The sequence below is a fragment of the Puntigrus tetrazona genome, unplaced genomic scaffold (genome assembly GCF_018831695.1).
Source record: "Puntigrus tetrazona isolate hp1 unplaced genomic scaffold, ASM1883169v1 S000000006, whole genome shotgun sequence".
Classification (NCBI taxonomy): domain Eukaryota; kingdom Metazoa; phylum Chordata; class Actinopteri; order Cypriniformes; family Cyprinidae; genus Puntigrus; species Puntigrus tetrazona.
In genome coordinates, this window is record NW_025047686.1 from 745426 (window position 1) to 770550 (window position 25125).

Genomic DNA, 25125 nt, shown 5'->3' on the forward strand with positions numbered 1-25125 from the left:
ATTGGAGGGTTAATGCTCAACGGTTTGGCTAAGAATCTATCAAACACACGCATTACTTGATTTTTAAAATGTAAACAGTCCCGATGTAAACTTTCCTGAAACTGTCGTTCCTCTCTATATGCGCACGTGACACAGTTTAAAACAGACATCTGACAGACTTCGACATCCCCTCCCTCTTTTTAGAGTTCCTGTCTCTCAAAAAAAGCCCTTCCACAAAAAAGTTCTGGCAATTCCCTTTGTTAGGCTCATTAGAGACTGAGGATACGGATCGGGAGGCGCGCTGCTGTTGTCGTGGAGACGGCCTGACGGCTGTCAGAGTTAATCCCATAGAGAAGTGTTCATTAAGTCATTACAGCTGACACGCTGACGAGACACTGACACACACCGCTTTGTCCTCTTTAGCGCAACTCAGACCAAAGAGGAGACAGAGACGAGTGGAGAGAGACGGATGAGGACAGAACGGAGAGAGGGCTAGAGAAGATAAAAAGAGCTGTCTATAGCAGGTGTGCATTACACATTTTAGGTCGAAGTCCAGACTGGTTTATCCATGTGTGCATGTATAACGAACGTGCATCACAAGTTCTGATTCAGCTTCCTGCTGCTTTGGGTGAACCAAAGGAATTTAACAGTAATATAATTTGGGAATATCTTTTCTAAATGCAAAATATTTGACAGAAGAAAAAAAAACAACTACCTAAATTGAATACGTTGTCCAACAGAGAATTACTGTATTATTGAATATCTGATGTTTATCTGAGAAAGAGTTCATGTAATTAATACAATTACTGTTAAAAAAATTAAAAGTTCACACTAAAAACTATTTTTATGTAAATCTGAAATAAAAAAATATATATATAAATATTAGAAAAACACAAAATAAATAAATGCGATTAGAACTTTGCAGTGCCTAACTTAAATAAGTAAACCTTATAAAGGTTTTAAAAATTAAAACTGAAAAGAAATAACTTTTAACAAGACAAAAAAAAAAAAAAAAAAAAGTTTTAATTAACTACATGAATGACTAGAGCACATAAAATTACCAACACTAAAATAAAAACTGACAATAATAATAATAGCCAATTAAAAATAATAAATAAAAGGCATTTTAACTGCATATTTTAGCTAATTTCACTTTCATCTTGTTTAACCCTGTTTACATCCAGTCTGTAGAATTTAACCACTTCCCTGCTTCACAAGCATGAATTTGAATGGAACAAATATAAGAAAAATTTCCTTAAAAATTAAAAGGAAGAAAAAAAAAAAAAAAAGGAAGAAAAAAAAATTATTTGGGCGTTGGCCTTTCAACTTCATCATCATCCATTCTCCTTTTTGCTTTGACTAATATTTTTAGTCAGTATATAAAGATTCTTGATACTCCGAGTATCTTTTATTTAAATACTACTACAGTATATCATAGACAAATCAGTCAGGTACTACAGAGTTCCTAGTGGAGGCTGTATCCAAGCAAGCCTAGTTGCTGTGAGCTCTGATACAGCTCTCATCCGCTGGAATGTGTGGCTGCCAGTCACTGTGTGTGTGTGGCGCGTGTGTGTGTGCGTGTGTGTGCGAGAGATGTAAGCGTTCACAGTTTATCAGAGTTTCTGCTGAGTGTGGCTCTGATCTCTCCGTATCTGCTCCTTAATGAACCTGAGCTAAATTGGAAACCTTATCGCACACAGGCAGCAATTAAAGCGTGCACCTGCCAGTGTGGTTGTGGCACTCGAGTGACAGAAAAACAAACAGTCTCTGTGGGGCACCCAGGAAGCTTGTATGTGCATGTGTGTGTTGACTCCAGCGCTATCAGTGAAGGTGTATTGCCAACCTCAATATCCCACAGCGGGGAGGGGGAAAGGCACTTACGCAGTGCAACGCATGGCCCAGGCAAATCCAGTAATTAGCACAGGGTGCATAATTAACATGCAAATTAGTTGATCTGCTTAAAGCCCGCTCGTACAAATAGAACCTAAGCGGATGGGGCGGGAAAGAGGGCCAAACTTGTGGAAGTTAATTCCTTTTCCCACCATGCTGCATTTTACTATAAAGTAATGACAGATTATATTAAATGAACAGTGGAACGACAAGCTTAGGGAGGAGTGGAGCTCTGCCCTTTACAATCTGACATTATTATTAGTGTTTGTTTTCAGATTATATTCATGTTGCTTCCAAACTTACGCATTGGGGTTAAGCACATTTTTTGGCTGAGATCTTTTTATAGTCAAGGTTTCTTGCAGCTGCCAATACATACACTGGTATGGATGCGCTGCTGTACAAATAGCGTGCAAAATAACCTATAGCAGATCTGTAAAGGAAGCTGGGAGGTGCAAAGTTCAAAGTTACTCTGAAAGGGCACTGTGAAATGCTATAGTGGATGTTAACCAGCCATTAAAATGTAGAGCAGTAAAGCTCATTGGCTGCATATCGACATGAACCAGTCGGCTTGTGCCAAGTAGTTCGACGCTACAAATATCATGAGTTTGCATTAAGGACCCTTCAGCCTGCACCATCTAGAGTTTCATGACAGAACTTGGCATTTATACTGTACACAATCACTTCCCCACCCTCTGTCTGGAATTTTTCCCTCATGGCTTCTGTTTAAATGATTTCTGCATGGGAATTTAATTGCAACACTTTTACTTAAAAATAGTAGCATAGCACCTTTTCCCTATAACAGACTCTTTGTTAAGTCTGACATGTTTACACAACATTCTGCACTTGAAAATGCTACATGAACTGATGTAAGAGCCATTTTATGGGTTTGCTTTGGATTGTGTGCATGTGTGTCCAGTAGAGGTCACTCTTGGTGGGTTGGGCACAGTATATAGGTGGGAACCTTCCCTCAGGTGACAGGTGTTGCTGGAGGGAAGGTGCACACAGTTTTTGACCGCTCACGCTAAGTGTTTGTACCACGATACAAGTTGTAAGGTGATGGACAGGTGGATTTATTGACTGTTTGTTTGGATTCTTGCCATATGGAAATGAAGACCAGTAATGGGTAAAATAAATCTACAACCATGAGCATTTTAATATCTTGTGTGGACATTGAGTTAATATAAATGTAAGTGTGGCGTCCATTTACAAGCACCGACCAGCATCCTCAGCAGCTTAAAGTAGTGGACTTAGCTGCTTACACTCAGTAAACTTAAACCTTCTCGGTAGATTCAAAATCTGCACATAGCTTTATGTTTTGGGTCAGTTTTGACCTTCTACTCTAAAACTATATTTTGGGATATTTTTTTTACTATTTTACGCAGCCCTTGAGTGCTCCGAGCAGTGCTTGCAATCATGCAAAACTGACATGCAAAGTACATATAATGTGTAACGTTTCTGCTGATGTACCCCTTCTGCTTTAAAACAGACTCAAATGCAACAGGAGAGTTAAACACGCAATAATGTTGTTTGGGCAGATAGCCTCGTGGCAGTGCCCGACATATAGTGCCCTGAGTTTGAGTCATTCAGAAGGTAAAACGTCACATTTTTCCGTGTTCAAAACTAAGTGACACGCTTTGGGTATTCTATACTCTTTGCCTTTATAGATCCCGCCCCTTTTTTCTCTTTCCCCACTTCACTTGCAGTAAACTAAATGTACAATCCAAATGAAAGGCTAAACATTTCAAAATAAATCTTTAAAGACCAGCATTAGGGCTGGGCGATAAATCGATAACGATAATTATCGGCGATATAAATTTGATGTAAATGTTTATGAAGCAAATGCGTAATGAAAAGCGCTAGTCATTTGAAGCTTTTAAACGCTCTGATCTAAGTTCAATGGCGTTGCGGAGTGAGCTACCAGATCAGGCGTGACTGCGCTGCGATACGAAACCTGTTACGCAAGGATAGTTGGCAAAAGAAAACAACTTGCTGACAGGAGACACTGCTCTTAGCGATACAGTCAGAAGACTTTTTAATCTACAATCGTCAATTTACCATAGGTTCACTATAGTAACAATAGCTGCACTATGGTACTGAGTAAGAAATGTGGGTATTAAGTGTCCAATTTTATTATTTGAATAAATGTAGACACTAAATGTGTTGCAGGAGGAGTAATGGAATATAATTACAGTATTTTTGTGATTAACCTATAGCTTTTAATGCATTTCTACTAAAAGTACTGAGGTGCTGTATTTGTAATTAATTTGTAAAACTGTAATTATAATGATCTAAGACTAAATGTATGCTACTATGGAAGACTGATAGTTTAAAAAAACAGCCAGAATAAGAGACGAAAAGATATGTTATGTTATTGACATTATCTGTTTGTGATTTGAAACAATATTACTCATGAGCACCACGTAGAACTAAGATTTTTTTACAATTACAGCTGTTAAAGATAAATGACAAGTGTAAAGAACTCAAAAACAGTTTGTCATGTTCTGACTATAGTTTAAAGCCACAATTAACTGTCTGGTTTTTACATTTACAATGAAGCAAAGATCTGCCTTCAACTTGAAAGAAATAATAAACTGACATTTATTGTGATAATTACTGATATCGTCTGATATCGCACAGACCTAACCAACACTGTTAAAACTAAAATGTCAGGCATTCTGTTTTAATGCTGGATCCTTCAGAGGGTGTGCAGAACTGTAGAGTGCTACAAAGTTTTATCAACTCACCTCTCCAGATAGCAACTGATGAGGGGTGAGCAGAGGACACTGGATGGTTTGGCCAGGCCCAAAGAAAGATTGTCTCCTGGAGGCGTCGAATAGTGTTGGCATCTCCTTTCAATGCAGCCTTGTTTATCGTTTGGCCGAGCAAACTGATCGTGTTCTCCCTTAACTGCACATTCTTCTCCTTCATCTCCTTCAGCATGTCTATCGCGTCTGTATGACATAACCAGAGATTGAGGGAACAAAAAGTTAAAGATATATTAGCCAAAATATCAGCAATGGCCTAGCAGTGGTCATGCATTTATCCAGTTATCAACAAATGACTCGCTACTTTGAATTGACAGTCTTGAATCAACTCGATTATTTTTTATTTTTTTTACTTTCTGTAGTGGGTTGACAATTATAAAACAATGAAATTGTATAAATCAGTGCTTGGATCCTCTACGTGCAACTAGTTATAAGGTATGGAACAATTGTATATATTGGTTACTTGGCACTCGACGTGCAGTTTCATAAATCACAAGTGCGTACAAAGGTTTAACCGTCTCGTTGACTGTTCCACAGACTTGTGGAGATTATTTGTATATCTGTGCGCTTAGCCGTCCCCTGATGGGCCGGCGCCAGACGAGAGAGTGCGAGAGAGAGAGCGAGAGAGGGGAAGAGGTGATAAAAGCCCCCTTAGATAATTTCATGTGGGGAAAACAAACCGCTATTAAAACAACATTTTACACCCAGCGAGGATGCAAATGCTGCCGTATAATGCCAATTCGCCGCTAATTACTACTTGCATTTCTAAACGAGACTACAATTCACGGAGGCCCCACAATAGTAGGCTTTTTTTCCACGGTTCCCTGCAGAAAGCATGCCGGAAATTATAGGTGTCATGGCGAGTGCCCGCGTGAACTCGGCGGGCTCTGGTCGTGAATACGCCCGCAGATTTGCTACCGTAATGGAGGCTTTTTACTGGGCGATGCTCCCATCTGGCAGAGGAGAGAGGTCCACCTCCACAGCTGCTCTGTCACCAAGCCAGATAATTAAGATGTGTTTCTGCTGTTTAGAGGCTAGCTAATGGGCTGATACCGATAGGGCCTGTTTGCACTGGCGATACTAATCATCTAGAACCGAGAGAAGCGACACAGAGAGAGAATGAGGATACCATCATCACAGCTGTGTGCATGTGGGAAGTCAGCGCTGGCCACAGGCAGTCAGGCAAACTCCCAAATTCCATGACTCACAGCAGTACTGCTGTTCATCTCCATTTCTTCATAATGCTTGGATAAAGATCAAGATAAAGTACTAGTTTTCATGCCATTAGCGAATTGCCAAAATTGGTATTTCTTGAACACTTGCCATCGATTAATAAAGAGTCCCACCTAAAACTTTATTATTGAGCAGCAAAAGTTTTGGCAACACAAGGATATATGATTTGCATCACAGTTTAATATTAACGTTACGTTTTTGTTAGTGTAAATTAGTATACATAAATGTGTCAACATAGTTTAGAACTAAATGAAGTAAATGTGGGCACACAAATGCCATATGAAGTGAAAAGCAGTTAATTAAAATAAATTAATAAATTGAATACAATTATTGTAGCATTTTTATTTTATTTTAAATATTTTAAAAATGTAAAACTGTAATATGCACTTTTAAAAAGGTGGAATAATGTCTATTCCACTAGCATCACCAAACAGTAGCCATTATATTACATTGTAATTTATTAAAATTTCTTGAACACCATTTTTTAGATGTTTTTCCTTCTTCATCAAAATGGAATACACTGTGACAGTAAAGCCATTTATAATAAAACAAGAGATTACCGTTTAAAAAAATTCATAATAATCATCCTATTAATCAATCATTGCACAACATTAAGCAGCACAACTGTTTTCAACGCTGCTAATAAGAAGAAATGTTTCTTAAGCACCAATCATATTAATGATTTCTGAAAGGTCCTGTGACACTGCAGACTGGAGTAATGTCTGCTGAAACGTCAACTTTGAATTACAGGAATAACTTATTTTAGAAATATTTATTTTAAATTGTAATATTTCACACTATTGCTGTATTTTTAATCTATTAAATGCAGCCTTGCCAGCAAATCCAATGAACCACGCAGAGACTGTACAGACGAAAATCAACCTACAAACGCCCACTTACAGTTTGCATCTTAAGCGATGAAATTAAGTTGAGAAAAATCCTCACCTTTACCCAACGAGTATTCCTACAGTGTTTTGACAATATCTACGACCTCAAGTATGGAAGTAACGGCATGCATATGGAAATATACAATGCAGGCCCGACCTACAACACCACAGTTCACTTCAGTCTCCACACACACTCGCATTATACACTCAAACAGAGACAGCCAGCTTGTTTTAGCCCACAAATTCCAATCTGTCACTTCATCACCCTGCAATTTTTGTCCTGTTGTTATGCAAATCCAGCTCAGCGCTCCGTACTGTCAGGAAAAGTGATGAGCCAAAAGGAACAGTGAAGCGGGAACAGGAGGTTCAGCAGGGTCATGCTGAGTTTTTAAGAGGCTGCTTTTGTATGATAAAGCTCTGTTCACTTATCTACTCAGTCATGCTGTTATTCAGGCACAGATCTCATCCTTTACTGCTTTTTAATTTTTGAGGATTGTTTTATCAAGATCCCAGCAGTCAGCCCATTTAAATAGAGAGCTTGTCATTTAAGAAGCGCTCTTGTCTAAAAAGTGCCACATGTTATGTGTTAACAGCTGGATATGAATTGAAGCAATGGAGGTTAAGTGGATCGCCGGAGGGCGTCGTGACAGCGATACCCACGAGGGGATTAGAACTAACAACCTCTTGATTCTTGGGCCGTCGCTCTAGGCACTCAACCATGCACTTTTCTTACAGCCCAGGGCTTTGCAAGCATTGTTGTACAGAGCACACTGATGTAGTACAACATTTCAGCCATATAAAATGAGGCTATGTGATAAAGCTGGATGAAAGTCAAATGGACACAATTGCTTTAATGTGCATTTAAGTGTTCTACTCAAATACCTGCATATAAAAATATGCTTGCTTGGATCTCCTACTCTTTTCCTTTACCTTCAAATTAGAATTACCTAGACAGAGCCATAAACACAGAGGATAAAGTTTTTTTAATTCTGCTTTGTTACATTCTTCAGAGAGAAATAGAATATTGAATGAGGAAAATAGGACGTTTCTTGTTTTGTTTTTTTACTGCAAATTGATTGGATGAAGAGAAGTATGCATTTCATTCAGAAAATACTGAATCAAAACTAGCTTTAAAGTGTTAGCTCACCCAACATTAGGTCATGTTTTGCATACTTGCCTCAAAGCACCCTACTGTAGTTGCATATGACTTTCTTCTTTCAGACAAATCCAATTGGAGTTTTTCAATTAGAGTCAAAAAATGTCTTGCTCTATAAAGCGTTAACATGGCAGTAGGCCAGTAAGTACTCAAAGCGTATTTATCTATAATAAAATGTGTCTCTCACATGGCTCTAGGGGTGAATCAGTCCTCCTGTAGAGAACCGATGTTCTTTTGTAAGAAATATTTAACAAAGATAAAGACTTTTCTCTCACTTCCGCATGTGCAAGAATTTCGCGTGGATGATGTAGCATGTATGCCGTCAAACAAGCACCTTTGAGATGTGTTAGTCTCGAAGGTTTGTTTACAGGTGCAAAGCAAGCAAAGTTTCCTTCCTTTAGCAAAAGAAAACCAATCTCCTCTTGGCTTATATCAAAATAAGCCATATTTTTGTTACAAATCCATTTTGTAACATTTGTTTTTCTTCTACAAATTCTTTTGTGCTTCTAATTCATGACCAGGGTTTGTTTTGCTTTCTCCCTCTCTGCGCTAAATTATGTTTACGTGATAGAAAAGAAGTGAAAGTAGAGAGAGAAAGCGTTTATAACATTTTAAATATGGATATATTTCTTACAAAAAAAACACATGGATTCACTACAAAGAAGCCTTCATTCACCTACTGGAGCTGTGTGAGGCATGTTGTGTTACAGCGGCACATGCACTTTATTTAACTACATTCAGACTCTGAAGGAAAAAAAAAAAAAACACCCACCTCCCATTCTAACACTTGGAAGAGCCAGTGCAGTTTTAACAATTTCAAATAGATTTGCCTAAAAAAGAAAGTCATATACACCATGTTTTGAAGGTGAGTAAAACAGGGTCAATTTAATTTAATTTTAAATATCACAGCTCAATTTACAAGTGCACAAGCAAGTCATAAGGTGTGTAAACTTCTGCACAACACTAGGACTTCCTGATGAGCATGTCCTGAGGTTATGGATGAGTAAGCAAGACAAACTTCTGAGTCCCAAATGAAGCCCCTCAGACCACTCTCTGGTCATACAGAGCATGGTTCACACATCGCTGGACCACAAACAGCAACCGAGCTGAGCTTCAGCCGTGTAAGAAAGCTCTGTGACGGCAGACAGCTCAAATTCTTCTCTTCTGACAGAACCACTAATCACACCCAATCAGCTGCTGGTGGTAAATGGGCCCGAATGGACGGCTAGCAGCGAAGCATCCCGGCCCACTGTCTGATACCACACACTGAGGTAAACAAATATCACACAGCCCATTAGTCCTCCAGCTCATTCCACGGCCTTCTGCCAGCCTGTGAACCGGCAACTGCGTTTCTGAACTCCGTAACAAATGGAAACAAGAGGGGAAAAAAAGGGACAAGAGGCAAGGAAAGGGTTTCAAAACAAAAACAAGGCCATTAAAGCCAGGCCAGGCGGTGCACTAAGGTGCCACGAGTCATGATCTTCAAGCGGATCAGGTTGTGTGGCGGTGATGCGGGCATGCCGGGCACTGAGGTGTGTGTAATGTGAATGACAAGCTCAAGCGCACACCGGCGGGCTAATGGCCACCACGGCTCGCTCTGATGGACACACATATACATACACACACACTTCCCCTCATCACAGACTTTCGCCTGAATTCACATGCAAATGTGCGTGTGTGTGTGAATACTCAAGCACTTTCCCGACATGATATGCCATTAGTATCAGGGCGGTTTGATAATTCTGTTAAAGTGCAGCGGTCCTGTAATTTTCCCTACTCGGTGACAGGATGAGTCGGCGAGGGAGAGGGCAGCCAAAGAGTGACACGCATCGTGAAAAGAGAGCGGAGCGTGTATTTTCACCATCACTGTGTGCACAAGCAAGAGAGGAAACACTTTTATTGTAATTGCGTCTTACATGAGCATGGAGAAATCCACCGTGGAATTCAGATAATGGCTGATTAATGTCCCCATGCGGATAGACAGGCGTCTCGGACCTCACTCTCACAAGTAGACAGGCTCTCTCGGCAGTTCCGCGCCAACCGCCGCTTTAAAAACTAATTAAGCAAGTGGCAGCTTTTGATAGCGCTGTGATAAGTAATACAAAATGCTCATTGGTACCTTGGCGTCCTAAGTGGTTTTTAAAAAGTGAGGCAAGGCACACCTAATGTGACCGTCTGCGTTATTTGTGACAAACTAAAACTAAATTATTTCATTAATCCGGGATGGTGAAAATAAAAGGCGTCTGTAATTATTTCAACAGGGTCTGATGCTTTCACTCACGGGCACAGACGCGACCACTAACCTTCAGCTTGCCGTGCTTGGATAGCACTTGGACCAAGGCCACATACTTGTAAGCATCCAGCGCGACCTCAGAGTCCTCACGAGCCTGAAACGCCAAAGAAGAGTAAACAGGTTGACAAATTAATTTTAAAGTCACATTCTTCGCGAATGTTTCGAATTCAAAGGGACACTTCACTTGAGAATTTAACATTATTTGCTTTTCATTCATTTATATTAAAAATATTCAAGCTACTTTAAAGTAAATAAGCACCAAAAAAAAGTTATTCAAATTACTTGGATTGTAATTGTCTAACCGAAAGCAAAAAAAATATATATATATTTGTGGTCCACTTTAAACATTCTACTAACTGTAAGTAACTTTGTAACTACACGTCAACTAACTCTCATTAATTTGCAATTACATGTTTACTAACTCTTGCACCTGTTAGTGCAGGTTTATGTTGAGGACCCAACAAAATAAAGTGCTAAAAGATATTAAGCAGACAGTGTAATGGTACTCTAATGACTGCTAATTACTGAAATAAAGCGGTACCAAAAAACGTAAAGTTATTATTCAATGATCATTTTGTCATTTACTTTGCTTGTTAATGAGTACTCATGAGAGAAGTATAAATATAAAAAAAATATTCTATGAAGCCAGATATGACTTTGATAATTCAGTACTGAAAACTTCGTCTAAATTATTAGTTCAGTACAGTATTGACTGACTCAGTTAATAAAGGATTAATAATAATGTTCAAGTCTAACTTACAATTCCATCTTTAGCTTGAGGGCTTCTTCAGCATTGTCATGGCGCAGCACAGGTTGATGAGCATGGCATATGAGGCAGGAGAGTCATATCCGCTTCATACTGAGTTTTAAGCTCCAGAGCTTCCTCCAGTTTCTAGTTTTCCAGTATAAAGATAGAGTTATGCAAAAACATCAAACTTGTATACAAATACTGACCAATATTCATTTTATTGTCTAATGTTGAACCAAGTTAGTTTCTGTGAATGCTTGGTACTTCATTAGCCACTATAGATCAAAAATTAGCAGAATAAAAGGTTTTGTACACCTAAAAACTGGAGATTGAAGTAAATGCGCATTCAAGATGATGCCCAAGCGCCCAATCAAATCAGCTGACCACTATAAATGTCTATAAAAATAGCAATCAGTGTGCAGTAAACTAAATATTTATGGTTATTCATGAGAAAAATAGACCTCACCTCCTCGAAACACAGGGCAGAGATGACTTTTTGAGAGGTGGAACTGACTGGTATGCCCTCAGCTTTCTGCTCTGCCAGGGTCTTCTCCAGTAATGAAAGTTTCCCCTCAAAACCCTAACAAAAACAAAAAAGTTTACCCGGATGACACAGCTCAGATCACAGATTCGATCTGGTTTTGGTGAAAAAACATATACATACAAATACTTTGTGCTGTGTTGCATTAGTATCAACCCAGCATCAAATTTTTCTCCGTAAGAGCAGAGACATCCTGAAAGAAAAAAAAAAAAAAAACTGTAGTTAATACATAAAATGATCAAAATCTCAGTTGTTGAATCAGTTGTTACTTTGAAATAAAGTATGCTGTTGCTTCAAGCATTAGTATAATCTGGAACTCATCCGATACTGAATTTCGGCAATACCGGCAGCTAGTTTGGACCACACTTGCGATAACTGATTTATTAACCGACAGTTTTAAAATAGTTTTAAAAACAAACAAACAAAAAAAGAAATATACAAAAACATAACACTCATGCAAAATGGTATTAAAATAGTATTGAAAACAACAATCCTGATCATGTATTTGTCATCAAATTAAGGAATAAAACATCCTTAAATTATTATTACAGAGGGGATTTACTTTTAAAATTAAAACATGGAAGAAATGTTATTTGATAATTTGATAAAAGTTGTTGGGCGTTTTTTTTTGTAATGTTTTAATAATTTTAGTAGCCTTGCAGCCTGGTAGTAGCACTACTGCAAGTTAAACTAAACTTGTATTTTTTGGCCCGGCTGTGAATAGCTTTACAGCTAGTTTTACTCAAATAAAACAGTAAAAGGCTAGTTCTGGAGTTTATGTTTATGTTTAGTGAGCTGACAGGAGCTGAATCACTGTGAGCAGCACGCTACGTACGTGTGTAGAACACAAAACCATTCACTCATTCATACGGTTAAGATCGTGTAATGAGTTAATGCTTATCTTGCTTCATTAAACACGGTGGATGGTGGGGGGCAGAAACTTCTTTGCCAGATGTGCAAGTGTTTTAAATCCGGTTTAATTTTTTGCCACCGCTGCAGAGGCATGTCACTTTTTTCAATGACAGGCTCTGACAAACAGCACTCAAGCTCAGGTCAAATTTACGGTAACAATCATGACATTAAACACTGCGCTCTTTCCAGACAGCTTGTGCTCTCCGTGCAGCATGCATTATCACATTTCAAAACAAATGCATGCGTTTTCAGTTATTTTCGCCTTTAGAGGCTCCTCTTGCCATAGATATGTTAATCTATGCAATAAGAGAACCTTTAAAGCCATTCCAGCAGCAGATGCAACACGGAAAAAACTATCGGTGTACATTTTTGCCGATAACCAATAGTTCCAGGAATCAACTTTCGGGCTGATTAATGACCGATACATCTGTCGAGCTCTAGTATAAACATCTTTCAAATAAATTATGTAAATTATGATGATCCTAATTACGGTTTCAAGGAAATATTCAACAATTATGATCATTATTAAGGTCATAATCACGCATCGCTACATCTAATGCTAAACTTTGATATAATTCATGGCTGAAGTGGTGTCAGAAGCAAATCTCCAAGTATAGAAAATTCTACTCATCTTTGCAAACCACACTATATATGAAATACCTTCAAAAGGCCTGGAACTTTGTAGGACTCCAGTAGGTTCTTGATCCCTCTAAAGATGTTCGGCGAGATGATGATATTCTGAAAGAAGAGAAAACCACTGATCTAACAAAGTAGCAAATGATATTTAGCTTTGCTTCAGTGCTTCTGTATGTATGCTATTCTTCATACTAATGATTTTTGAATAACGTTACATTTTGTAGCAAATAAAACGGCAAATGCAGAATTAAATTTATTCTTTGTGTTAAGTAGCTTTTATTTTGTAAAAGCATACAGCTATTTGATTAAAAAAATATATACAATAAAACAGTATTGTCGTGAAATATTATTAATTTCAATTAAGAGCTTTCTAATTTAATATTTTATAATGTGTTGAAAAAAAAAAAGTTTTTAGCAGCCAATACTACAACCTTTACATCATATGATCCTTCAAAAATCTTTCTAAAAAATGCATGTTTTTCTCAAAAATATATCTTGATTTAAAAAGCACAGGATTTTTGTAAAATAGAAATCTTTTATTACAGAAGTTCTTACTGTTGTATACATTTATTGCATACTGTACTTGCTTAACTTATTGATCCCAAATTTTGAGCGACACATTTGTGTACACATTTTATCTGATCATAAGGCGATGTGAACGTCTATACAGATTCAATTTAACAAGCATATTGAATGGTTCCACGACACCATGCTTGAATGTATCCAACATACCATGTTTTTAAGCAGGCCGAAGTACTCTCTAATCTCCTCTTCTTTGGACCGCACCTCTGTCTCAGTCATGGAATTAATCAGGCTGTAAAGGAAGTAGGCCACATTTTCTGCAAAAAAAGGAGAGAACCACCAATTCGATAAGTTCTGCTTTTTATAAATACATTACCAGAGTCATATAAAGTCAAAGGGAGCTTCTGCAGGACCAGAAAAACAAAAATCCTGCAATCCAGCAAATAAGCTCTTAAACCGTGCGCGCGTGTGTGTGTGTTATGCTGACACAAGCAGCTCTGCTGCGGTCTTGACTGAAGTCTGTTTTAACAAGTGGCTGGCAGCTGACAGCCTCACGCACACATTTGTGTTGTGCACGGTGATGGGATGAGACAGAGAGCCCGTCTCCATCGCTCCCACCTGCTCGGACACTCGAGCAGAGGCCAGCTCTAGTGCAGCGAGGCGACAAACACTCACAGAAGCTCTGTTAACTCAGCGCAGAGTCAGCAAGCAGACAGCACTCACTATTCAGACTGCATCAGACACACACACAATTAATGCAAAAAGTACGACTGTCAGGATACACTCCATCACTGCCAGACACACAATACGGTCAGAAAAACTAGTTTAGAGAACATGTATGCATTGAGATATACTAGTGCAATGTCTCCCCAACCAGCCCAAGAGATGACATTATACTCGATATCAGCTAAGATTGTGATGGATATTATGTCAATTAAAACAGGAATATATATATATAAAAAAGCATAATAATAAAGCAGCATAAAAAAAAAGTTCAGCAAGCTATGCTACAATTTATTAAAACCCATTTTTAACAACATTTTACAACATTAAATGAAAGACTGAAACATTATTAAAAAAGAAAGTTAAACACATAAAAGTGAACAGGCAAATACCAAATGCTAGTGTTAAACAACATACCTGAATTTTTATGGTCAGCATTACTGAACCGAGGGTCTTTAAAGAGAAGTTCTGTAATCTGTAACAGCAGATGAAGAGGTCACTTTCACAAAGTTCTTCTCATTTGTTTTTCCACCAGATTTCTTAAAATCACTTTGTTTCAGGCTTACCTTCGTCATACACTCCACATCCTCAAACCTGTAGGGGGCAGTAAAGGATCAGAGATAACTCTCACACAAACACGGACAAAAACAATTCTAGTTCAACTTTCAAACAAAATGCTTTGGCTGATCATCTGTCAGACAGTGATACATATATGCGGTGTGAGTGGCCTTCATTTGACCAGTCAGAACACACAGGAGGGTCATCAGAGTGAATCTCCATGATTTCCCAGTCACCCAGGAAAACTGTATAATGAGTATATTATTATAATACTTATATTACATTGTAACAAAGTATATTATGGTCACCATGTCAAATTTAAATGCGAATTGAAATTACTCCTGTAATGATGACGGCTGAATTTTTAGCATCATGACTCTCTTCAGTGTCACATTATCTTTCAGAAATCATTAGAATATGCTGATTTAATGAATGAGAAACATTTCTTATTATCATAAGAAAGTGGAATACATTCTACGATTCTTTGATAAAAGAACAACATTTATTTTAAATATAAATATTACATTATAATACATTTATAGTATAGCTTTAACAAAAAAGAGCCTAGAGCCTCAGCGGTTTCACACACACACACACACACACACACACACACACACACACACACACACACACACACACACACACACACACACACACACACACACACACACACACACACAGCCCAACAACACGTAGAGAAATCAAGATGCAGCAGTATTAGGGAGTGTTGACGGCGGACAGCAGGGAGACAAGGAAGAAGAAAAAAAAAGATTCAACATTGTTTAATGATTAAATTATCTCCTGACCTTGATTATTACAAGAGCAGGTCGCTAAGGAGACAGGGCCCGACAACCCCTCTACCCTTCTGACAACCCCAATTACAAACCTGACATCCATCGCTGCGGCAACCTCCTCTCCACTTTCACATCTAAATGCTTTGCTAAATACAGAGGACAGCAGCATCTGCTGCCCTACGGCCTATGTGCTTAAAAACAGAGCTGGTCCTTAACTATTGTGCATGATGGGATTGATTTTAGATTCAAGCTGAGTGAGTGCGCTAAGTGATACCATAAGAAAATGATGTGATAAATTAAATACCATGACAGGTTTATGAGTATGTGTGAGGGATGAGGTGATCATCTGGGGAGGAATTAGGCGAAAATAAACAGTGACAGCCATGCTGATGTGAGCCTTTGCATCTCACCATTAGCGGCAGTCGGGATAGTTAGTAGTCTTTCAGCATCGGACAGAGAGGTGTCAGAAGCGAAGCAACAAAGAGGACAAACTCTTATTTGCATTCCTCCCATGCTGTAATTGGGCTAGAGATGACTGCGTCCATATGCATGAGGTGACGAGTGAGTGGCTGTCTAGCCAAAAGGCAGAATATTCTACAAGCTAACACACACACACACACACACACACACACAGTTTGTTTCATTACTTACCTTCTGAATGCAGAGATCAGGGTGCCTCTGAATACACTGAGGTCAATGTATGGAACAGCAGATGAAGACACTGCAAGAGTGTGAATGTGATAAATGTCATGAGATCAAAGACATTTCAAACATTTAACTAAAGCAAATTTTCTTAGTGAGCTACATGTTGACTTATGGCTTTAGAGCTTTTGGCAAACTTTCCAGGTTTTTTTATATTCTAGTACTATAACGTCTTTTGAATTTAAAATAAACCAATAAACAAAAGAAAAGAGACAGCAGGGGCACAACTGTGAAGGTGAAAAGGTACCATCCATAATTCAACAGCATCTGTCCCAATTCACCTTGGTCGATAAGAGCTCCACTCCATTGCTTCATTTCACACACAGACATATACACACACTCACAGTATATATGCACATAGTTTTCACTCTCTAATCACTTAAATGGCCAAATGGGCATGTAGCTGATTAGTAGAGAGCATGTTTGAGCGTCTATGTATGTGAAGTCCTGATGGACAGCAATTAGTCTCAAGTGATGAGAACTATCATGGAAAGTACATCTAAAAAAAAGAAATCTCTCCATAGAGAACGTGTTATACACACAGGCAGAGAGTGGTTGACAAAGGAAAAGAGGTACATTTTCATGAAAGCTAATGCTTACTCAGAGAGAACAGCTCTGCGAGGTTTCCACGTGAGGTTTCCGTTCGTATTTCTGCCATAGTCAAAATATTGGGATCCACGTCAATACCGGCATTCTGCAATTATCAAGTTAAAGAGTGTTTCAGACGGTCACATAAACCAACAAGCCACGCGTATATCCAGTACAATTACCTTCAGAGAGGTGCGGGCACTGTCCGCTGATGGGAAAGACGGCAGGATGTAGATGCTAAAAGTATCAACGTCTGACGCAAGACCCAATTCTTGCATGGCTCTCAGAACTTGCAGAACACCTGAAGGAAAAAAAAGTGATTTATTTAAATGTGTGCAACTTAATATCATTTATGACATACAAACGTTGCGACTGCACCAAATTTCAAAGAAGTCTATAGAGCAAAACAGGGCCCTCAAGGTCGGACGTAATACATGTGATAAGCAAAAGTACAACAAGGGAAACCTGCTTTTACCTGTAAAGAGTCTCTTTTTTCCTTGAATTTACACAATTAATGTTGGTCATGCATTATAGGATGGAAAATACAGATACCAATTTTTTTTTTTTTTTTTTAAATTCACATCCCACTATGATGCCTGTTCATTCAGTTCATGCAAGCAATGACTCAGCATTACATATCTGAACCATGAATTTAAAGCAAAAAAAAAAATTATTAATAAATTATTAAATTATTAAAAAAAAAAAAAAAAAAAAAAAACATTTCATAAGAACTAAGACTACTGCTACACACATAGCCGGCAACATAATTTAAAGCCCAAGGCCGTTTACAAATCACTGAACCCGGTCTTAAATTGAAAGCATTAATAAAGAAATGAAATAAAATACTTGTATAATTAGTATTATCACATCAGTCTTCCAGTGGCATGGCCTGGAGGAACACCTCCTTCAGGCAGAGGATTCAGGCCTTTACCCGGCTCTCCAGCAGAGCCCTTCACTCCTGCCTAAAGCACCACATGCATATGGAACAGTCTCTCGACCTCGGGCAAACGGTTGTGTGTGTGGGAACACGTGAAATAGCGATTTGTGTTCTGTTTACTCTTCACCTTGGTCCTTAGCACTCTGTATCGCAATGCTCAGGGGACACCTACACACCTGAATAAAAGATAAGAGCAGCTTTTATCTGCCATTAAAACCTGCATCTGGCACCAGGAGCGGTCGGCAACCGGTGTGTGAGAGCATTAGCCAGGTAAAGCACCTGGAGGCTCCATCCATCCATCCATCCATCCACCCCATCTCTCCATTTCATTCTCATCCGTGCAGCTTTCTCCATTCATCCTTTCTTGCAACTCAGTAGCTCTTTGCTTTCAAGCAAACATAAACAGTCATCCAGACACTCTCTTCTCAATGGAGCCTGAGAGCCGTCTGTCTATTCATTCTTTTATTTTTATGAGAGAAGCACACCTGTTTTGCTGTTAAATAATCCATTGATCCATTTGTCAGCCATAAAAGTTGGCCCAGACATCACTGGCTGATAGGTAGCATGTGAATGGGGATAGAAAATGGATATCCAGTCACATCACCAGCCGATTCAAAACTTCACAATTCAGAAAGTGTGTGAGAGGGCTTTTATGGAACAAATCCGGTTCAATGAATTCTCGAGCGACCTCCAAGTTTCTGTTTGCTACATCACCGACTTTGATGATTGAACTGTAAGTGCGGGAAGTCACCAAGACTGCGGTGTCTCTTACTAGAGGAGCACTAAAGGGAAGGGGGCAGAGTTTAAACTGTTAACAGTAGTTGTATTTTAAACCAAAATGGATTTAAAAATTTAAAAAAGCCAAAAGGTTTATCTTGCTACAAGCAAAACTTAAAGTGTGCTTACATCTGTTGAAAGAGGAAAGCACATGTACATCAAGTAAAAAAAAAAATTCAGCAAAGAAATTCAATTTTAAATTGGTCAAAAGTCACAATAAGGACATATATATTGCTTAAGATTTCTATTGCAAAAAAATAAAAATATTCTATTCTACAAAGAATCCTCCAAAATGTATTATGGTTTCCACAAAATATTTAGTAGTACAATTAAGTAGTACTTAGAACATTCACAATTACAAGAACTATTTGTTAAGCAACAAATATATTAGAATGATTTCTGAATGACCATGTGACTGGAGTAAAGCTCACAAAAATAAATAAAACAAACGGTTATTAAAAACAGTAACATTAGATTTTACTGTATTTGATCAAATCACCATCAAGATGAAAATGTACTTATTGCAGTGTCGTTAAATATATTAAGGTGTAAGAATAAAAATCTAAATAAAGTCAAAATAAAAACTAGAAAAGGCTAAATCAAGTCAACCAATTCCATAAGTCTAAATTAACTTAAGACACTAATTCAGAAGACAAAAGAGGAGACTTAAGTTTGGGGAAAAAAAAAAATAAAAAAAATTGTAAAAAGTGTTATTTTTACTATATTTCCTAAGACAGAATGTTTACGTACATGGCACAGCCATTTCAGATTGAGTCTTCCTGTTTTAATGCAATTCAGAATGAAAAATGTGTAAGCTCCAGAAACAAGATATGAAGAAACAGAGAAGACCTAAGCGGCGAGATCACTTGCCACCTCCAGTCTTTGAGATGCTTCCCTTCAGAATGATATTAAAGTTGATGGAAGCCCTAAAGTGGCTTTCAGCAATTACTGAGATTTGAAAGAACCCAGCATCCAATGCAAGCGGACGACAAAAAGTGGATTTTCGAAATGTGACTAGCGCAAAGAGTGTTCAAGATGCAGATGTAAAAGCCTGTTGTGTGCTATGCGAGGAACTAAGGCATTCTTCTCGCACCATGTCACAAGCAATGAGCTGCACCGCTTCTTGAATCTGACAAGCACCGCTCGCTCGCGGCTGCCGAGACAAAGCTAGCATATGCTTTTTCAAACTCGCCTGCCCAAATCCACACCTCATCAAAATGCAAACTTTTCCCCCTCTCCGCACTCGTGAACGGGTGGACGGAAAACCGGTGGGTGGAAAGGGGGATGGGCGTCTGCCCGCTGGTGACACCTGTGGACAGAATGTGACATGGCGCTAAATATTTCATGGCCGTGCACAGCGGCGCACGTAATTGAAAGTGAATTCCCTCAGAGCGCTCGCATTTACATGAGACCCAGTCACTACAAATTCTGTCATGTAACCTTCACGTAGTGCAGACTTCAACACTGGGCAAACAAAAAAAAAAGGGAGGGAAAAAAAAAAACGTACAGGAACAGAAAGGTGAGAGTGATCCTGCATGTTTCATGAAGGTAACTGGTTAAAAATGAAATGTTTTGTACTCGCTGCTGCTGCAGTTTCAGCAGGATTTATCTGGACATGCTCTTTTGTCAGAACATTTATTTGGAAGTCTGGAACACAGAAACTGAAAGAATTATGGAGGGGAAAAAAATGATATTCATCAGCGAGAGAGTGTCAAAGAGAGTAATTTTTCCTATTCCACGGCTTTATAAATATATAAATAACTTATTCTAACTTTTTACAATCTGAATATTCCAACTGGACAATTCCAAATCCTGGAACTTTCTTATTTGTAGGAAATATAGTATATTATGAAAGCAAGTGTTTGCAATATGCACGACAATGACACAGAAGTGTTTAAGAATAAGGTCAGGACTCACCGGGAATGTTTTTCTCTTTCTGGTAATGAGTGAAGATGGGCCAGAAGTAGTGAGGTCTGAGAGGCAATCCCTCCTCCTTCATCCTTCTCATGAGCTCAACAGCCATACCTTAAAACCATTAAACATATTTCACAAATCCAGCTGTGAGATTATCAGATAAATTAAAAAAAAGAAGAAAAAAAAAAGAAAAGTAGTAGTAGTAAAACTGGGGCCCAGAAATGTTTAACACAGGATGATTTAATCCTGTTAAAATAAAGCTCCTGAGTATTAATGTTTCAAAATTTCAGACGCCTTATCTCTCTTATTAGGTTAGTATCTTTGAATTATGCATTCATATTGTAATAACAGCACATCAATGGCTATTGTAAATAACAAAAGAAACAAAAATGGACGAATACGCTTGAATTAAAATCCTGGGATTTGAAAAGACAATAAATAAGGATTAAGTATAATGTTTAGAATAAATGTTTTAATTATTAAATGTTTTTTAAACTATAAATCATTGCACTCACCGGTATTTTTATCTTCCAGGGCACACTGAAGGGTGTACTGCAGTGGCGATGAGTGCAGACCTGAATCTTTTAGATCTTTGCAAAACCCAACTATGCTTTCCACAGACTGTAAATCACAAACAAACAAATGAACACAGCATTAATAACATTAACCCTTAAAGGCTTACACCTTACAAGGTTCTCACGTTGAACATGAAAGGAAATATTTTCAAGAATGCTGGTAATCAAAACGTTGATGGTCCCCATTAACTTTCATAGTATTTTTTTACAACAACCATTGTAAAAAAACTCACACAGTTTGGATCAACATGAGGGCAAGTCCATTACAAAAATGATCATTTTGTTGTGATTTACTAAATTAAATTTTTTTAAGTTGTATTCCTTTACCTTGCCCATACTGACACAGTGGCGAAGAAAGAAGTTTCCCAAGTTTGGAGAGTCACCGGTCTGTGACTCTGACAGCAGGTTGGTGAAGCTCTTCAGCACATAAAACGCTGTGTCTTCATGTCCGTGAGTAATCAGACTCAAGCAGAGGTTCATAGCATCTGACAAAATAGAAAAGAAATGGACGGGTCAGTATCAAAATAAAAAGCGATATCAATTATTGATAACTTCCCAAAATCCCATAACAACTTCTCACGGCATTAATATTGTATGTATCCCATTTCGCTAATTGGCTTGGGTTCATATTTAAAACACTTAAAATAGAATACAGCTTTGAATACATACGGGACCATTATGGCTCAGTATGGACCACTACGGTAAGCATTTATGGCAAAATTCAAAGCTAGCGGTTCCATATTCCTTCCTCTTCCATGACATGACCCTGCTGTCAGTAAACACACCTGGCACATATCCTCTATCGTGACGCATCCTATCCACAATCTCAGGCACATACTGCTGATGGCCGGCCTTAGTCAGACTGAAAACCACCTGCATCAAATCTCTGTCGATCAGAAGGATATCTGCATTCTCCACTGTCTCTAGAGTCTAGAGGAGACAAATTATTATGAGATACATTATTACCTAAAAATCAAATACTGTACTTTTTATTATTCTATGGTTCTATCAAAATAATGCGCAACGTTCTCTTAATAACTCCATAATTACAGACCTGCTTAATTTTATCAATATCGCCTTTCTCAGCATACGCTTTAAGAAGAGACAGGTACGTCTCTGGGCCCGGCTCAATCCTTGCACCTTTCATGACTGACAGGATGCCTTCAGCGCTGTCCATGTCCCTGTACAAACACAAGTCACTCAACACAAAGAGTAACAAGCTCAAAGAAGCAGCACTAAATCACAGCGCTGTCCACTCACCCTGCACGGGCATGGCCTGTCACTAGCGAGTTGAACACAGCTTCCGTTATGGGGAGATCTTTGCTCTTCATAAAGCCCAGGATCGTACTGCAAGACGTTGCGAAATAAACACTGTTACTGCCCTTTTTTAATACGCAGACTTTTATATAATTCACACCACAAGGGTACACTAATCTGCAGAAAATCAAAAATCGTAACTCACCTTGCACCTTCAATGTCCCCGACTTCACAATAGGCTGCGATTAGTCTCTGATAAGTCACCTAGCCAGTCACAATATATGAAAAATTTTAATAAATGACAAGACATATCTATATTGCGTCACTGTTTGTTGCGATTTGTGTCACGATACATGCTAAAACCATATTATTAGTTTTTCATAGCAAATGTTCTTTTTATTTTTCTTCATCATCTATAATTATACTCACCCTGTTCGGCTGAACATTAGCAGCTTCCATTTTAGCAAGAAAGTCGGTTGGAGAGAATCTGAACTGATTCTGCAGATACGCCTTAAGCAGGGCATTGTAATGGCTCACATCATAGGGGGCGCCTGTAACGAACAGCATTGTGAAAGTTAAAACCTGACTTAGAAGTACAGCGAGTAACTGTTCAATTGTCTCTACACATACCCAGTGCTTGAAGCTCATCCCAGATCCGTTGTGACAGCTCTATGCGCTCCGCCAAGGGAACCTCAGGAAGCAGAGAGCCACAGCTTCTCAGCAATAACAGAGCTTGATTTCCGTTTGGACATCCTATCGGAAGTGATTTTAGAAATGAGATGACATGCGTGCCATATTTATGGAAATGGTTGAAGGAAAGATCCTTAAACAAACAGACAAATACCTGTTCTGCAGACATCATGGAAGATGCGCAGCAGCAGTGTTTTGGTGACCCGGCCTGTCCTTCGGATTGAGCTGTCCAGTTTGGCCAGAGCCCAGTCAAAAAGCTGAGCCTGCTTGGTGCGGACTGCCACACTGGGCTCATCCTTTACCAGCTGCCTCTGCTCCGGGACAACACTATACTGATGACAGCTCACACAGGGCAAGACTGATCTGAATGAGAGCAAACTGCAAAGTATAATAAGTGTATTAGGTGGTATATAAGATGGTCTACAAATCCAATCACAAAATTAACAGGCCTCATTTACAAAAAATGATCAAATCAAATATAAAAAATATGGGTTATATTCAGTGTGTGTGTGTGTGTGTGTGTGTGTGTATATATATATATATTAAATTTTTTTGGTCAAACTTTAGGGACAAACTCTCACTATTAACTACATATGGTCATGGAAAATAAGGCATTAGTGTTTTATAAGTACTATTAAACAGCCAATGTGCTAGTAATATGCATGTTAATAAGCAACTAGTTAATTATGAGAATTGTTTTTTGTTATAGTTACAGTGTGATCTAAGATAATGAGATGACATTATCAGGAGCGTCACTCGCAGCCAACCAACAACACACTATTAAAACAATTATCATATTATCTTAGACCATACCGTAACACTTGACCATTTAGAATGCACTTAAAAAGCACCGGTTGTAGTTTTATATTTTAAAATTGTTTCAATGTTTTGTAAAGTTTCTTTTTAAACTATTTAAATCTCAGTTTATTATAATAACAACATTTATTACTCAAATGCAATCATTTAAAAATTATGACACATATTTAAGTAAAAATAAAGCATAATAATTAGTAAAAATTCCTCTGTGAGGTGCAAGTATCAACACTTAATTAAAAAGCATATTTCTATCCCTGCCGTGAACTAACCACCACATAAAATATGAGTGAAACATTGAGTAACCAACAAGCAAGAAAATGATGTGCAGTGTTTTGAGATGGCTCAAAACGACCTTGGCATGTTGACCTTTAACTTTTTGCACATGCAGCACACAGCTTATCGAAAAACTCATATTAGCCTAAAACAATTACTGTATTATAGGGACACATTTAATTTCATCATAGGCTAATTAATGGTATAGTTATTGGATTAATGGTTGTATATTTAAAATTAAGTCTTTAAAACTACTCCATTGTTCCCATAAGGCAGATTGAAACATAATCTCACTGAAACATGTTATAAGCACCACAAAAAAGGCTGAAAGAAAAGGTGTACTTTATTCATGTGTTCTGCACATGTGGAGTGATGTTCATGGGTCACACATACTGCAGGTTATGAGCTAATAAGGTTAAAAGCCACATCTCTCACATCTACGCCATTAGATTATTTTCAGATCTAGGCCCGTTTGTTAAAATTTGGTTAAATAACCTGCACACAGCACATCAACGCGTTATAACGGCACAGTATCGCTACAGGAGTGATCACCTCTCAATGACAACTGCATGATCTACACACGCATGGCAGAGTCACGCTGCGTTATACCTGTTTACGTTTAAGCGTCCCGGGACTTTATGGACACATAACCCTGCACGAGTAGCCCCGACCGCTCCACTGTAAAGACGACCAGCTGCCGGTACATGTCTGCCGTTTCCAAAGGCCTGAAGCAACGCCACCGGTGAACATTTAAGGAACCGGGCTGATCTTAAGAGCGCAGCCATGTTTAACCTGCACAGAGAGGAAAAGCGAAGGACATCCGCACCACGTGACAGGTTAGAGAGCAATGGACGGGACCAATGTATTCATACGGGGGGATTCAGATTACTGAAGTGCAGTATTGTTAACAATCCTCAGATTTGATGCGTTTGTCGTTTCTGACAGCATAACGTAAGTTT

General features: G+C 38.5%; 1 pseudogene; it reads right to left on the minus strand.

The window, feature by feature from the left end:
- Positions 1-3783: 3783 nt before the first annotated feature.
- Positions 3784-24993, minus strand: LOC122332189 (annotated as a pseudogene).
- Positions 24994-25125: the final 132 nt, after the last annotated feature.